Genomic DNA, 6,759 nt, shown 5'->3' with positions numbered 1-6,759 from the left:
ACAGATAAGACCATCACTCTCACCATTAAAGGTAAGGAATTCTGTATTATAGTGATGTTATCAAAGCATGTTTCAAGATTCCTGATAATACTGTGACCTCACCACACACAGACACTGATATAGTTAATATGCTTAATTTCATGAACTATGCTCTCTCTACTTCTAAGTTAAGTGACATTAGGAGATTGGTTCTTAGGAAGGAATGGAGTTTTATGTGTGATGTAGTAACCAAGGTCTTTTTTGGTAAAATAAGTAATTTTGATTCTGTCAATATTTCCATGCTTAACATGCTTTACATGTTAGTTACAGATAAATTCTTCAATTTTAGTGACCTTGTTTTGTTTGAGTTGGGATTTAAATTAGGAGAGTTAAATAAGAGGGGTAAAAATGTTTATTATGCTATATTTTTCATGATGTTAGCTAACCACCTCTCTGAGGAAATTGAACTTGAGAACCCAAACAATAAATTAGATTGTTGGGTTCAAGAGAGAAGAATTATTGCAGATCTGAATAGGGAAAATCATCATAGAGAAGTGCCACTCTTCTATTTTCCCTGAAATGGAAGCACCTCAGGTAAGTGAGGTAAGTTCATCTGTCCCTACTATTCCAACCTCTCAAATTTCTTTGAATTCTAGTGTAGCAATGGCAACTGTGTCAATGACCCAACAGTTGCCTACCCAAGCTACTAAATTATCAAAAATTTCAAAATCCAAATCAAAGAAAGCCCCCTCTGGTATCTCCCAAAAGATTCCAGTTGCAAAATCTACCAAAACCAAAGAGGGGAGTGTGAAGGTGGGTAAGGTAGGTGAGGGACAGGGTGAATATAAAAGAAACCCTAAGAATAAGGATGGAGAGTTGAGTGGTTCCCAGTCTAGCCACACTGTAGTTTCCCAACAAACTGCAGTGATTAATATGGATAAAAGCTCATTTCTAGTTGTATCCTCCCAAAAGGATGTGGCTATTGAACAAAGCCATCAGCCAAGAAAGGGTAAGGGACACTAGCTCACCCCAAACTTATGCCAGAAAGAAGAAATCCAAAACCCTTGGGGATGCACAGGGTTCACACACTGTACAAACTGGTGCTAAAGACACAGTCACTGCACCTTCAAAAATTCAGCTTGATGTGGCTCCAATAAATGTAGAGTCACAGCCAAAATCATTAGTTATAGAAGCAACTCAAACACCAAATTCTCCCACAAACTCTCTGGATGTAGACATGATCAACACAACATTTCCTGATTCCCCTTCTTTAACTTTGTTGGGGAAGCTGATATGTGGCATTTTATACCACTTAGAACGTCTTATAATGGCTTGAATTGATGTCTTGAAATTAGGTATTTTGTGTATTTGATGCATTTTTCTAGTGTTTTTGCATTTTAGGGTATAACTAGCGTATGTAGGAAGAATTCATCAGAAATAAGCCTAGGGAAGTGCATGGCATTGGTTGTGGGAAGTTAGGAGCAGAACGTAGCAGAAGTCGGGAGCATAATGAGAAATTTTCCAGTAGCCTGTTGGGCGTCTGCTCAGGAATGTTGGGCGGCCGCTCAGGAGCTTGGCCGCCCGCTTAGGAATGCTGGGCGGCCGCTCAAGGTCAAGAATTTTAAATACTAATTTTTTATAATCCTTATTCTGTTGGACTTCTGAGACGGCTGGTTCTTGTGGGCTTCTATATAAGTAGTTCTCAGAGACGTTTCACAAAAAGGGTGGTATCAATCAAGGAGCAAGGAAAGAAGGAAGAAGACCATTTTAGCACATCGCAACGAAGAAGAGGAAGCATACATTTTCTTGTGAATCTTTTATTCGTTGTATCAGTGGATGCTAGTTTTCTTTACTTTGAACCTTATTACTCTTGTGACATACTCTGATTTTAATAAGTATTTTTATTAGTTTATTTTGTGTGTTATCATCATCTTTTCATATGAACCTATGGTGATGATGAGTTTTGTCATGGGCTAATCATGATCATGGGGTCGTAACGGATTTACTATGGATTTCTTTAGTTAGTTGTTTAATACCTTAGTGTGTGATGATTGTAATGATATCTAGCATAGGTTATGCTTATTCGTCTTATATGCATCGCGAACATATAAGAAAGTCTGTTAATCTCCTGTGAAGCGACGGTGGATCTTGAGGTTTAGAACTTGCCATGCTAGCATAGGTTCATGTATGTGTATGCATTATTAGTGGGTAACTCTAACCATTTTACTTGCCCTGTGTAATCATAAAGAATAACTTGTGCTTAAATCTTTATGTTGTCAAATTCTGTAGACATATCGGGTCTCAACGAAGTTGATGCCTATTCAACTTCTATCTTAATTGTGGATGTTTGGTCGAATGGTATTAGTATAATGAAAGTTGGCTTTTATCAGTTTCGTGTTGTTCGATTAATATCATCATCGTTTCATGCTAAGGGTAATAACGATGATTATTGAAGGATGTAGTAATGAAGTTATGATCTTATGTGTGTTTAATATTGTTAATTCAAGTGCCAATTAAGTGTTTAATTCTCGTAGTTAATTGTAGTTAATAATTAGTTAATCAAATTTAAGTGTTATTGTCTTGACATTGAGAAGTAATCATACATTGGTGAGTAAGTGTTAATTGAACATAATTAGTCTGAGTCTCTGTGGGAATGAACTAGAAATTATTCTATATTACTTGTGAACGTGTATACTTGTATGAATTATTAGCGCGTGTTTTGTACCTAACAAGTTTTTGGCGCCGCTGCCGGGGACTCGGCGTATTTGTTTAATTTATGTACTTTCCATCAGTGGTCATTAGGACTCATTGATTAAGACATGTTACTTATTGTTTTCGGTTGTGTTTCAGGTACTCTAGCGAGCATTTATGCAAATACGTTCTCGCACTCGCAAGAGAACTTTAGATACGGCTGATACGACAGACTCAGTTCATGATATTCCGGAGAAGATAGATTTTGAAGATTCAGATAATGAGAGTGAGCAAAAAGAACCAGTGATCATGGGGGGTCGTATAGTTCCAGCAGCAGATCCAGCTCTTATGGACTTTTCTCGTCCTAAAATTGATGACATTCAGTCAAGCATCCTTCATCCGGCTATCCAGGCTAACACTTTTGAAATCAAGCCGGGCACTATTCAAATGGTGCAGAATTCTGTTTCTTTCGGAGGTGCTGCAACTGAAGACCCCAACATGCATATCAGGAATTTTATCGAGATCTGTAGTACTTTCAAATATAATGGTGTGACTGATGAGGCTATCAAGTCGAGGCTTTTCCCATTCTCTCTGAGGGATAAAGCTAAGGACTGGTTACATTCTGAGGCAGCTGGGTCCATCACTACTTGGCAAGATCTTGCGCAAAATTTTCTGGTAAAGTTTTATCCAATGGCAAAGATTGCAGCTCTGAGGAGTGCTCTTACTCAGTTTGCGCAGCAACCAACAGAATCTATGTGCGAAGCTTGGGAGCGCTACAAGGAGATGTTGAGAAAGTGTCCAAATCATGGTATGCCTGACTGGATGGTGATCACTGGTTTCTATAATGGTTTGGGGGCCCAATCTCGGCCCATGCTCGATGCAGCAGCTGGAGGCGCCTTGTGGGCCAAAAGCTATACTGAGGCTTATAATCTTATTAAAACTATGGCTGCAAATGAGCATCAAAACCCAACTCAAAGGATGATGCCTGGGAAGGTAGCAGGTATTCTGGAAGTTGATGCAGCTACAGCTATTGCAGCGCAGCTCCAAGTACTGTCTTTGAAGGTCGATTCTTTAGCCAACTATGGAGTCAATCAGATAGCTATGGTCTGTGAGATTTGTGCAGGTTCTCATGCTAAGGATCAGTGTTCTCTTGTTAATGAATCTATTCAGTATGTGAACAATTATCAGCGACCGCAACAGTCTGTGCCAGCTACTTATCATCTTAACAACAGAAATCATCCCAATTTCAGCTGGAGTAATAATCAGAATGCTGTTCAGCAACCATATCAGCAACCTATAAGTAAACAATTTAATCCACCTGGATTCCAGCAACCACAGCATTACGCTCAAAGGCAATCATATCCTTAACAAGGAGGTTGTGCTCTACCTTCTAGTGTTGATTTCGAGGAGCTCAAGTTGTTGTGCAAAAGTTAGGCTATTTCTATCAAGACCTTGGAAAATCAAATCGGTCAATTAGCCAATGCTGTGCTCAATCGTCAACCTGGAACACTTCCCAGCGATACTGAAGTACCAGGAAGGAAGGAAGCTAAGGAGCAAGTAAAGGCTGTCACCTTAAGGTCTGGAAAAGTTGCTGATGCAGAAAAAGTGAAAGATGGGGAAGCTGAAGTTGTTGATGAAGAAGAGAAGCAAAAGGAGAAAGTGGCAGAACCAAGGAAGACTACTGTTGAACACACTCTGCCTGAGGGTAATACAGGGGAGAAACAGCTCTATCCTCCACCACCTTTCCCTAAGAGATTGCAACAATAAAAATTGGATAAGCAGTTCGGTAAGTTTCTGGAGGTGTTCAAGAAACTTCACATCAACATACCTTTTGCTGAGATTCTGGAGCAAATGCCTAGTTATGCAAAATTCATGAAGAGTATTCTTTCAAGGAAGGTGAAACTGGATGACCTTGATACCGTTGCTCTAATGGAAGAGTGCAGTGTTGTGCTGCAACAAAAATTACCTCCAAAGCTTAAAGATCCAGGTAGCTTCACCATTCCTTGCACCATTGGCAAGTTGTCTTTCGACAAATGCATGTGCGATTTGGGAGCAAGCATCAATCTGATGCCATTGTCTATCTTTAAAAAGTTGAATTTGCCTGATCCAAAGCCCACCTACATGTCTCTATAATTGGCTGATCGTTCTATTACATACCCGCGAGGCATCATGGAGGACGTGTTAGTAAAGGTGGATAAGCTCTTCTTCCCTGCAGACTTTGTCATTTTGGATTTCGAGGAAGATAAGAAGATTCCCATAATATTGGGAAGACCTTTCTTGGCTACAGTCCGTACCTTGATGGATATGCAGAAAGGTGAACTTACTATGAGGGCGCAGGATCAGGATGTGACATTCAATGTATTCAAGGCGATGAAATTCCCTACAGAAGACGAGGAGTGCTTAAAGGTGGATTTGATTGATTCTGCGGTAACTTCAGAACTTGATCATGTGCTGATGTCTGATGCCTTAGAGAAAACCTTAGTGGGGGATTTTGACAGTGAAGATGAGGATGGCAATGAGCAACTAAAATATCTAAATGCTTCTCTTTGGAAGCGAAAGCTAGACATGCCATTTGAATCTCTTGGTACTACTGATCTCAAGAATATTGAGGGAAAGCTTAAACCATCTATTGAGGAAGCACCTACTTTAGAGCTTAAACCATTGCTGAACACTTGAGGTATGCTTTTTTACGTGATGCATCTACTTTACCTGTTATTATTACATCTGACCTTTCAGGTAGTGAGGAGGACAAGCTCTTGAGGATTTTGAGAGAATTCAAATCGACCATCGGATGGACTATAGCAGATATAAAAGGGATCAGCCCTTCATACTGTATGCATAAAAATTTTCTAGAGGAAGGTAGTAAGACGACTGTTGAGCAACATCCAAGACTTAATCCTATCATGAAAGAAGTGGTGAAGAAAGAAATTCTGAAGTGGCTAGATGCAGGAATCACATATCCTATTTCTAACAGTTCTTGGGTGAGCCCCGTGCAGTGTGTACCTAACAAAGGAGGCATAACTGTGGTAGCAAATGAGAACAACGAGCTCATCCCCACTCGAACAGTCACAGGATGGAGGGTATGTATGGATTACAGAAAGTTGAACAAAGCCACGAGGAAGGATCACTTCCCTCTTCCATTTATTGATCAGATGCTATACAGGTTGGCTGGTCACGAGTATTATTGTCTTCTGGATGGCTATTCAGGGTATAATCAGATTTACATTGCACCAGAAGATCAAGAAAAGACTACCTTCACTTGTCCATTCGGCACGTTTATTTTTTGTAGAGTTTTATTTGGTTTATGTGGTGCACCTGCCACTTTTCAGAGATATATGATGGCTATATTCTCTGATATGATTGGAAACAATGTTGAAGTGTTCATGGACGACTTCTCCGTCTTCGGACATTCATATGATGAATGTTTGAATAATCTTCGTTCGGTGCTCAAAAGGTGTGTGGAAACTAATTTGGTGGTCAATTGGGAAAAATGTCACTTTATGGTGCGTGAAGGCATTATTCTTGGGCATAAAGTCTCTAGCAAGGGTCTTGAGGTGGACAAAGCCAAGGTGGGAGTCATTGAAAATCTTCCACCACCTATTTCTGTGAAAGGAATCCGTAGTTTTCTTGGTCATGCGGGTTTTTATCGGCGTTTTATCAAGGACTTCTCGAAGATATCTAAGCCGTTGTGCAACTTGCTCGAGAAAGATGTGCCTTTCAAATTTGATGATGAATGCTTGGCGGCATTTGAGACTCTCAAGAAGAGTTTGATAACTGCACCAGTTATTACGGCACCTAATTGGACAGAACCTTTTGAGATGATGTATGATGCAAGTGATTATGTAGTGGGAGCAGTTCTTGGGGAGCGCAAGAATAATCTTTTTCATGTGGTCTACTATGCTGGTAAGACTCTTAATAGAGCTCAAATAAACTACACTACTACTGAGAAGGAGCTCTTGGCTATAGTCTTTGGTTTTGAAAAATTTCGATCTTATCTGCTTGGGACAAAGGTGACAATATTCACTGATCATGCTGATATTCGCTACTTGGTCTCAAAGAAGGATTCGAAGCCTGGACTTATTTATTGGG

At 39.9% G+C, this 6,759-nt stretch overlaps 1 non-coding gene across 1 annotated transcript; it reads right to left on the bottom strand.

The window, feature by feature from the left end:
• Positions 1 to 3,375: 3,375 nt before the first annotated feature.
• LOC141675873 (small nucleolar RNA R71) lies at positions 3,376 to 3,482 on the bottom strand. The gene has a single exon (XR_012556501.1). It is a non-coding gene; the product is annotated as a small nucleolar RNA R71 (small nucleolar RNA).
• Positions 3,483 to 6,759: the final 3,277 nt, after the last annotated feature.

The sequence above is a fragment of the Apium graveolens genome, chromosome 7, assembly GCF_009905375.1.
Source record: "Apium graveolens cultivar Ventura chromosome 7, ASM990537v1, whole genome shotgun sequence".
Classification (NCBI taxonomy): Eukaryota; Viridiplantae; Streptophyta; class Magnoliopsida; order Apiales; family Apiaceae; genus Apium; species Apium graveolens.
The sequence above is the reverse complement of the archived record's forward strand: the minus strand, read 5'-3'. Positions and strand labels throughout refer to the sequence as shown.